This window comes from Papio anubis, chromosome 6 (assembly GCF_008728515.1).
Source record: "Papio anubis isolate 15944 chromosome 6, Panubis1.0, whole genome shotgun sequence".
Taxonomy (NCBI): Eukaryota; Metazoa; Chordata; class Mammalia; order Primates; family Cercopithecidae; genus Papio; species Papio anubis.
Window position 1 is genome coordinate 141,740,527 of NC_044981.1, and position 10,652 is coordinate 141,751,178.

The window sequence follows — 10,652 nt, forward strand, 5'->3', positions numbered from 1 at the left end:
GATCCTCCCTCCTCAGCCTCCCAAAGTGCTGGGATTATAGGCGTGAGCCACCGCGCCCGGCCAGTAAGGTCCATATATTTTAACATGAAAGATTATTATAAATATAAATAAAATAATTTACAAGCTATAGGTATATCTATGCATAATCTGGTTACCTTTAGGGAGAGGATTGAAAAGGGTCTTTGCTTTTTACATACCTCTACTTTTGTTTGCATTTTTGTGATAAGAGGATTTGCTTTTACAACTAAGCGAGGAAAATAAAAAGAAAAGAAAGAGGAAGAGTGGGAGGGAGGGCAAGAAGGGAAGGAAGAATAAAAAAGAAGGGAGCGCCGGGGCGGTGGCCCACACCTGTAATCCCAGCACTTTGGGAGGCTGAGGCAGGTGGATCACAAGGACAGGCGATCAAGACCATCCTGGCCAACATGGTGAAACAAAAACTACTAAAATTAGCCGGGCCTGGTGGCGTGTGCCCAGCTACTCAGGAGGCTGAGGCAGAAGAATCGCTTGAACCTGGGAGGTGGAGGTTGCAGTGAGCCGAGAGCACCATTGCACTCCAGCTTGGCAACCGAGCAAGACTCCGTCAAAGAAAGGGAAGGGAAGCCAAACAAACAAAGCGAGGGGAGAGGAGGGGAGGGGAGAGGAGGAGAGGGGAAGGGAGGGGAGAGGAGGGGAGGGGAGGGGAGGGGAGGGGAGGGAAAAAAAAAGGAAAGAGAGCCTCATATTCTTTAATGGTCCTAGTCTCTACTACAATAAGGTCATTATTAGCTGAGAGTGGAGTAGTTAAGAGTATGCAGACCTTGACTGGACCACTTTGGGTAACTTACTTACCCTCAGTTTATTCATCAAGTGAAGATACCAGTACTTATGTCTCAGGGTTGTTGTGTAGTAAAGCAAATACTAACATACTAATGAAGTAGTTTGGGAAGCACAGAAAAAGAGAAAGAAATTTTGATGATGTGAATGACTAATTTCAACCTATTTATCTATTTCCTTAACAGAGATATAGCTGACAAAAAACCAGAGAGTTGTACCTGCTTCAACTGCATTTATTAATTAGCAGGCGACAATTGGTAGGTATTGTTGTTAGTACTATACTGCACAAACTGTTCGATTCTGGAGACACAGCAGAGAGTAAGACAGAAATGGCTTCTGTTTTCATTGTGAGTGTGATATACTAGGTAAATAAAATACACTGAACAATTCAGTACACATAATGATAAGAAGAGAGCAAGATGCCATGGGAGCATAAAATGGGCAGCCCAGGGAATCAGAGAAAAGATCTAGGAGGAAGCAAGATTTAGCTGGGAATTGAAGAACAAGAGTTACCTAGGTGAATAGGGAGGAATGTGATTTGGGCAGAGGGCAAAGACCATGGGTAGGAAGAAACTCAGAGCTTTGGAGGTACTGGAAAACCTCTACAACAGTTATAGCTCAGAGAACTGGGAATGATGATGGATGAGACTGCAAAAGAGCCAGGATCCAGCGAATGTAACATCTTTGAGGCCTACTGAAGGATTGCAGTCATTATTTCAATAGACAAAGGGAGCCATTATACATTTCTAATGAAAATTAATTTTATTTCCCTTCTCTATTCTTTTCCTTGATCTATTAATAATATTTCTTCTAGCCGGATGCAGTGGCACACACCTGTAGACTCAGCTACTCAGGAGGCTAAGGCAGGAGGATAGCTCAAGCTCCAAGAGTTCAAGGCTGTAATGCACTATGATTACATCTGTGAATAGCCACTGCTACACTCTAGCATAGCAAGACCCTGTCTCTAATAACAGTAATAATAATACTTCCAGCTACTTTATGGTGGGACACATTCTAACCTCTTTTGTAGGTTGATTTTTTACTTACCAAATTCTCAGAATTCTGAAGGTTACTTACTATACATGCCTATCTGTTATAGGAACTAAATTTAAAGTTCTTGGCTGGGCATGGTGGCCGACGCCTGTAATCCCAGAACTTTGGGAGGCCTAGGCAAGAGAATCTCTTGAGGCCAGGAGTTTGAGACCAACCTGGGCAACATAGCGAGATTCTGTCTCTAAAAAAAAAAAAAGAAAAATTAGCCAGGCGTGTGCACCTGTAGTCTTAGCTACTCAAGTGGCAGGAGGATGGCTTAAGCCCAGGAGTTCGAACTGTGATTGTGCCTTGAGCCACTGCATGCCAGCCTGGGTGACACAATGAGACTCTGTCTCTGAAAAAAAAGTAAAGCTCTTCTCACCTTGTTTACTTTTTATATTTACACTGTTGTTTCTAGTCCTCACATACTACATTTAACGTAGTGTAAGACACTACGACTTGTTTTCAGTGGTCTTGTGGTTACACAAATTGACATATCCTTGTTTTACTTATTAACACTCTCTAGAAGCAGCAAACACCGACGTAACATTTTGACTTTCAGAATATGACTGTGTACTGGATTTTTTTTTCTGACAGCACTACTTTTCCCTTTGTTCATTTCCCTTGAAAGAATCTATAACCATTAGCTAATGCCTCTTATTTATCAAGGGCTTACCACATGTTCTATGCGCTTTACTCATACCTCATTAAATCATCACAACAACTTTTCAGGAATGAATTTTTATTTTTGTTTGTAGTTTGAGACTGAGCATCAAAGGTTATGCATCTTGTTCAAGATTATATAGTTAAGAAATGAGAAACATTTCCTTGAGTAATCAGCTTCTGCTTACCTGTGCTTCTGCCAGCCTCAAAAATTCCTAGAACCATAAATTTGAAGTTAAAACTATATATATCACTGGATAGATTTTCACCAAATCCATGTTTGACGTTGTGGTCATTGAACAACATGAAAGGAAAAGTATTCTATTCCTTAAACCTCTGGCCCACAAGCAACTAAAAATATACAAAATTTGATCATTGATGAAAAATACATATTACTTGCTATACATAGAAATGAATGGTAAAAATAAAAGTAAGAGCACTATGTCCAAGCCCTCAATACAGCTTTGCCCTGACATATGGTTGTATTTATGGTTTTTGGGAGGATACTAAAATAAACAAGAAAGGACACAAGACTTGTTTAAAGTATCATTTTTTAAAATGTTTAGTGTATAAGGATGAACATAAGGCCAAATCTTATTTAACATGGCAAGAATATTTTCAGGCACACATTTCTTGCAAATCACTCATCTAATTCTATTTGCATCATTTTTGCTTGAAATATCTTTTCACTATAGACCATATTTTTATTGATTATCCAAGTTTTGTAAGGCAACAGAGTTTATGTCCTACAAATGTTGGAAATTCCGCAGAAGTCCTGAGATTTTTGGAAAATCTTAAGACACTTACGTTTCTAATTCTTGAAAATATTCGTAGCGTTAATGTACTGTGGCTTTTTTTTTTTTTTTTTTTTTTTTGAGACGGAGTCTCGCTCTGTCTCCCAGGCTGGAGTGCAGTGGCCGGATCTCAGCTCACTTGAAGCTCCGCCTCCCGGGTTCACGCCATTCTCCTGCCTCAGCGTCCTGAGTAGCTGGGACTACAGGTGCCCACCGCCACGCCCTGCTAATTTTTTTGTATTTTTTAGTAGAGACGTGGTTTCACCGTGTTAGCCATGATGGTCTCGATCTCCTGACCTCGTGATCCACCTGTCTCGGCCTCCCAAAGTGCTGGGATTACAGGCTTAAGCCACCGCGCCCAGCCTACTGTAGCTTTTAAAAATAGAGCCAGTTTTGTAAAGATCATCTTGTATTTAGTCACAAATTGGGAGGGTTATTGTATTCCGTCTCAAAAAAATATATATATATATATTTAGATATATATTTAGATATATATATTTTTATATATATATATATATTTTTTTTTTAATGAAAAACAAAATGCAGACTAAAACCTGAAGTGATCATCAGGTTATCTTTGTCATCACAAACTATATGCTTAGCACTGTGAGGCTGATTCACAACAAATTGAAAGAGTGATTTTTTTCTTTTAATAATTCATTTCCAAAACAAACATGCAGTTGGCAAACAAAGAAAAAACTGTAAATTCCTCTGATTTGTTAATTTTTCTTTTTTATTAGAACTACTTTTTCCTTCTTACAAGTTGTCAATACTTTCATATAAAGATTCCTAGAGTAAAATTTTTCTCTAATTAGGTATAAATTGTAATACATTCTTTAGCTCCTTTTGTCTCACTCATAATAGCTAATTATTATGTAGAATCGTCAGTTTAAAGGCAGAGCTTTGTTATATTGCTGACTAAAAAATCACTCGTCAGATGCCAAGTGGTACCCTCATGCCCACATTTGCCATGTTTGGAGTTTTAGATAACCATCACCTACAGTTCTTATACCCTTTAATTATGAAATACTGCAAGTCCTTCAGACAAGTGAGGACCAGAAAAAAGATCAAAATTAAACACAAATTTTAATGGTTTTCAATGACACTTTTTTTTTTTTTTTTGAGACAGAGTCTCGCTCTGTCGCCTAGGCTGGAGTGCAGTGGTGCAAGCTCGACTCACTGCAACCTCCGCCTCCCGGATTCAAGTGGTTTTCCTGCCTCAGTCTCCCAAGTAGCTGGGACTACAGGCCTATGCCACCACGCCCCGCTAATTTTTTTTTTTTTTTTTTTTTTTTTTTTTTGTATTTTTAGTAGAGACGGGGTTTCACCGTGTTAGCCAGGATGGTCTGGATCACCTGACCTCGTGACCCACCGGCCTTGGCCTCCCGAAGTGCTAGGATCACAGGCATGAGCCACCATGCTCGGCCAATGACACTCTTTAATTACAAAGGTTAAACGTCTGCTACATTATTCCAGAGTTACTATTTAAGTATTTAACTTGGCACTTGTTTGTTAAAAGGAGAGCAAGGTATAAGATGTCACGGTATAGATGACGAAGAAAAGTGCTTGATACCACACATTAGCAAACAAAAATCTGACAAACTGTTCTAAATGTAAGAGCAAGGGTGGAAGGAATTTGATAGAAGCTTTATACCATTCAATCTGTTTTGACTTCAGCTGTAGATTAAGGGTGAAAAAAAATGACAGAGTTGAAACTTTAGTTTTGAACAAAACGTGAGAGGAAAGTATATTTTTTAAGACGTCATGAATCAAAAAATCCTAGTGGGAGGCTAGACTGAAGAAACTAAGGGTATGGGCGGGGCGCAGTGGCTCACGCCTGTAATACCAGCACTTCGGGAGGCCGAGGAGGGTGGATCACGAGGTCAGGAGATGGAGACCATCCTGGCTAACGTGGTGAAACCCTGTCTCTACTGAAAATATTAAAAATTAGCCAGGCGTAGTGGCGGGCGCCTGTGGTCCCAGCTGCGTGGGAGGCTGAGGCAGGAGAATGGCCTGAATCCAGGAGGCAGAGCTTGCAGTGAGCCGAGATCTTGCACCACTGCACTCTTAGCCTGGGCAACAGAGCGAGACTCCATTTCAAAAAAAAAAAAGAAAAGAAACTAAGGGTATGAAAATGGAGAAGAAATATACAATTAAAAGCTCTAAACTGAAATAAATAACCTCAATCATTTTATAATTTTTATATCTGCAGTCATTTTTAAAATTATGAATTAGGCCGGGCGCGGTGGCTCAAGCCTGTAATCCCAGCAACTCGGGAGGCTGAGGCAGGAGAATGGCGTAAACCCGGGAGGCGGAGCTTGCAGTGAGCTGAGATCCGGCCACTGCACTCCAGCCTGGGTGACAGAGCGAGACTCCGTCTCAAAAAAAAAAAAATAAATAAAATAAAATAAAATTATGAATTATAAAATTATAAATTATAAGGTATTTCAAATATACAGAACATAATGTAACAAGCAAACCTCTGTTACAGTTTTAACTTACATTTAACTGTAGATGACAGGATGCTGGATATAGTTACATCTAATTTCCAGATTGCTTCAGTCTCACTGAAATTTGAAACTCATGAACGCTAGGTGGTTCCCCTCAAAGATTTTTAAATTACCTGCCCCCACACAAGGCAGTAATTGACAAGATTTGCAAAAATATAGAAAATTGTCCCAGAAAAAGCACTGTCTTTAATCAGGTGTCTGGTGGTGTCTCTATCTTTGAATAGGTCCTATAGTGAGTAGCTTGGATGATTAGCATTTGATATGCTAGAGAATTATTAAGTCCATTTAATTCCAGTTGCTCTAAATTGAGGGAAACTTGGAATTGAGCCACAACTACATCAAAGTCTTCCAAGCCAATGGCCAATTTAGATTCTGAGACTCTGGTGAGAGTTAAAGCTTTAAGTTTTGTGTTAACAAATCTCACTATTTTACGCTTACTCACTAGAGTTAGCCTAAGTTGCAGCCATTTTCTGACAATTTGACCTGAAGGTTAAATTCTTGTAGGGAAGGGTTTCCAAATTAATTAACTGTGTCTAGAGTTAATAAATATTCCTGAAAATCTGAAATGTATAACTCTGAGTTTTTCAAAGCAGAAAGCAATCTTACATTTCTCTTTACTTACTTTTAAAATAAAATACCCAAGCTTTGCACAGTGGCATGATTGTAGTCAATGAGGTTTATCCAGGGTGCCATTATTGCTAATTGCAAATGTTTCTCAATACTCCACCATGACGACCTGAAATATAGTTGGTGTTGACAATTTTTGACAGTCTCTACAGAGGCTGAACAAAAAAAATAAATAAAAAATAAAAATAAAATCGTCCCAATAGGGTCACTCACTCCTGTAATCCCAGAACATTGGAATGTCAAGGTGGGAGATCGCTGGAGGTCAGAGTTGGAGACCAGCCTGGGCAACCAAGGAAAACTCAGCCTCTAACAAAAAAGAAAATTAAAAATTACCACCGGAGTGCAGTGGTGCCACCTACTCAGTAATCCCACCTACTCAGGAGGCTGACCCGTGACGATCCCTTGAGTCCAGGAGTTCGAGGTTATAGTGAACTGTGACTGCACCTCCACGGTTATTACACTCCAGCCTGAGTGACAATGTGAGACCCAGTCTCTAAATAAAAATAAAACAGGCCGGGTGCGGTGGCTCACACCTGTAATCCCAGCACTTTGGGAGGCCAAGGTGGGCGGATCACAAGGTCAGGAGTTCAAGACCTGCCTGGCCAACATGGTGAAACCCCATCTCTACAAAAAAGACACACACACACACACACAAAAAAAAAATTAGCCAGGCGTGGTGGCAGGAGCCTGTAATCTCAGCTACTCAGAAGACTGGGGCAGAGAATTGCTTGAAGCCGGGAAGCAGAGGTTGCAGTGAGCCGAGATCGTGCCACTGCACTCCAGCCTGGGCAGCAGAGCAAGACTCCATCTCAAAAATAAATAAATAAAATACTATAAAATAACACTTACAGTTTCTGCTAATGCAGCCACTAGAAACTATTTTGCTGTCTCTACTAATTCTGATGAATGGTTTTGTAAAGAGTGACTGACAAGAGACTGCAGCACGAAAGCCAGATCAGGCTCCAATTTGTTCCATATGCATAGGGACAGATGACACATTGCATTCAATAAGACTTGGGCCTAGGGTTTACCTTCTAAAGTGGGTGCCTGTTGAGACTGTTTTTATATTCAACAGGAAAGTGTGTGGGCATTGAAATTACACTACACGTCATAACCCAAATAAGCATTTAGTCATTGCAAAGAAACATCCGGAGACCAGAAGAAATAATACGAATTAAAATTTCAACACTTTTGAAGACCAGGAAACAAATGCATAATTTCCCTCCTTAATGTTAAAAGGTATTAGCTTTCTTCTCTACACAATAGTCTTCTTTTTTCTTCTTGAAGCAATGTTTCTGTGGTGTTTCTTCCACATCTCCTCTTCAGTTCTGAAAATTGCCAGCTGCCAATTCTGACATGCCAAGGGCTAAGCTATATTTGCCCAACCAAGAAAAGGTAAAAACAGAATCTTGGAGCCAGTAAAGATTATAAACACGTTTCTACACTGTTGGTGTGCTGTTTATAAAAAGAACTCACTTTAAGACTTTAATAAGTCCCCAAACTTCATTATTTTGCTCTCCCTCCAAGTACAAAGCACAGATGTTTCGGCATGTTGGAATCTGAAGTTTGGAATTTTTAGAAGAGGCCATGTGTGGGCAGGGAACTAGCACCCTAGGCAAATTGAGAGGTTCAGCCATTTTCATAAAATAAGGGGGAAAAAAACAGCTCTGGGCCTGGAAGTTTCTTTCTTCTTTTCTTTTCTTTTTTTTTTTTTTTAATTTTTTTTTTTTTTAATTTTTTGAGACAGAGTCTCACTCTGTCACCCAGGCTGGAGTGCAGTGGTGCATTCTCGACTGGCTGCAACATCTGCCTCCAGGGTTCAAGTGATTCTCGTGTCTCAGCCTCCTGAGTAGCTGGGATCACAGGCGTGTGCCACCACACCAGGCTAATTTTTGTATTTTTAGTAGAGATGGGGTTTCGCCATGTTGGCCAGGATGGTCTCGAACTCCGGACCTCAAGTTATCCACGTGCCTCAGCCTCCCAAAGTTGCTGGAATTACAGGCATGAGTCACCACACCCGGCTCAAATTTTTTAAACTTAAATTTTATGCCAAAACTGAATGTCAAATAAATATTTGCAGAAACTGCATACCTTTCTAATACTTGTTAAAAACAGTTCAATTTAATCTTTAGTAGGTAAAACCAGGCAGGCAGCCAATTAAGATAAGATGAAAAATGGGCATTTTTTTTTTTTAACTGGAAGAATTTGTTGGGCACGGTGACTCACGCCTGTAACCCCAGCACTTTGGGAGGCCGAGGCGGGCAGATCACCTGTGGTCAGGAGTTGGAGACCAGCCTAATCAACATGGAGAAACCCTGTCTCTACTAAAAATACAAAATAAGCCAGGCGTGGTGGCAGGGGCCTGTAATCCCAGCTACTTAGGAGGCTGAGGCAGGAGAATCACTTGAACCGGGGAGGCAGAGGTTGCAGTGAGACGAGATCGCACCATTGCACTCCAGCTTGGGTAACAAGAGCGAAACTCCGTCTCAAAAAAATAAAAAATAAAACTGGAAGAATTCACATTGTAAGCTTCGTGGGAGCAAAAGCTGTGGTCATTCTATGAATCCCCACTGTTTAACAAAGTGCCTGATACCTAGTTGATTTTTAACAGTGATTTCTGCTGAGAATTAGGACTTTCCTGGTGTATGTTGAGGTATAGAAAGTGGTGAGAGACCTAACTCTCCATTTTAGACTGTAGTTCCATAAGTTGTGTACATATATGATATGTATAATGTATATATGATGTACATAAAATATTTTACAATCGTAAAATCTTAAAGTTGGGAAATGTTTAGGATGACCTAAATGACTATTTCTGAAAGATGAACTTGCTTTCCCTCCTCCATACACAAGCATCAGAAATTTATTTTATACTTCTGCCCTACCACTTCATTGTGTGATCATTTGTCCATCCACATCTTACCCTATATGAATACACATATACACTCAAATCATGTCTATTCCCCATATTAAATGCAAACATGCACAGACACATAGTGGGAGGCGAGTGCAGAGTATTTGCCTCTTCCATATAATTCTCAATCACTCAAGTAATAGTACTTGAAGTATTCACCCTACCAATTATATCAAATTGAATGGGAAACTGGCTTTTAGACAATCCTCTGACTTCAGACAAATGATACAACCTTTTTTCATCCAAAAACAAATAATAGAGAGGCAACTGAGCCAAACTAATTATTTTTTGAGAAGGAGTCTTGCTCTGTTGCCCAGGCTGGAGTGCAGTGGCACGATGTTGGCTCACTGCAAGCTCTGCCTCCCAGGTTCATGCCATTCTCCTGCCTCAGCCTCCCTAGTAGCTGGGACTACAGGCGACTGCCACCATACCTGGCTAATTTTCTTTTTTTTTTTTTTTTTTTTTTTGATTTCTTAATATAGACGGAGTTTCACTGTGTTAGTCAGGATGGTCTCGATCTCCTGACCTTGTGATCTGCCCACCTTGGCCTCCCAAAGTGCTGGGATTACAGGCTTGAGCCACCACGCCTGGCCTAAATTACTAATGTTTTTATGATCCAGTAAGTCAGCAGTTTGCTTTGTGGTAGGTAATAAATCTTCGTGTAAATAACTTTAGTAAGTTATAATAGAAAAAATCCTTGAAGTGTGATTTAAAGTGTTAACATTTCATATTTAAAACTACAATATAATCAATTGCCCAGAATTGTTCTACTCCCTTTGAATTGTTGATTTTTTTCTTGGGTATCATGAATATTTTTAATCTTGTTTTCTGTATTTTTACAATATTGTGAACTGAAATAAATTTTACTCTTTTGCTGCTTCATGTAACTATACTCAAACTGACCCCTTCTTATTTATTCTTGTTTCTTCAGCCTTTCCAGCTTTAAAATGTCATCATCATTAAGATTTTGTGCTTACTCGTGTCATGTCTCATCTACTAAATTACTCAATATTTTTCTTTTTTTTTTTTTAGATGGAGTTTCGCCCTTGTTACCCGTGTTGGAGTGCAATGGGGCGATCTCAGCTCACTGCAACCTCCATCTCCTGAGTAGCTGGGATTATAGGCATAGGCCACCACATCCAGCTATTTTTGTATTTTTAGTAGAGACAGGGTTTCTCCATGTTGGTCAGGCTGATCTGGAACTCCCAACATCAGGTGATCCACCCACCTTGGACTCCCAAAGTGCTGGGATTACAGCCTCAATATTTCCTTATTTTAAACTCTATCACACATCCCATT

At 39.9% G+C, this 10,652-nt stretch overlaps 1 non-coding gene across 1 annotated transcript; it reads left to right on the forward strand.

The window, feature by feature from the left end:
* The first annotated feature begins 6,453 nt into the window (after window positions 1–6,453).
* LOC116275647 lies at window positions 6,454–6,594 on the forward strand. Its single transcript, XR_004184738.1, has one exon. It is a non-coding gene; the product is annotated as a U4 spliceosomal RNA (small nuclear RNA).
* Window positions 6,595–10,652: the final 4,058 nt, after the last annotated feature.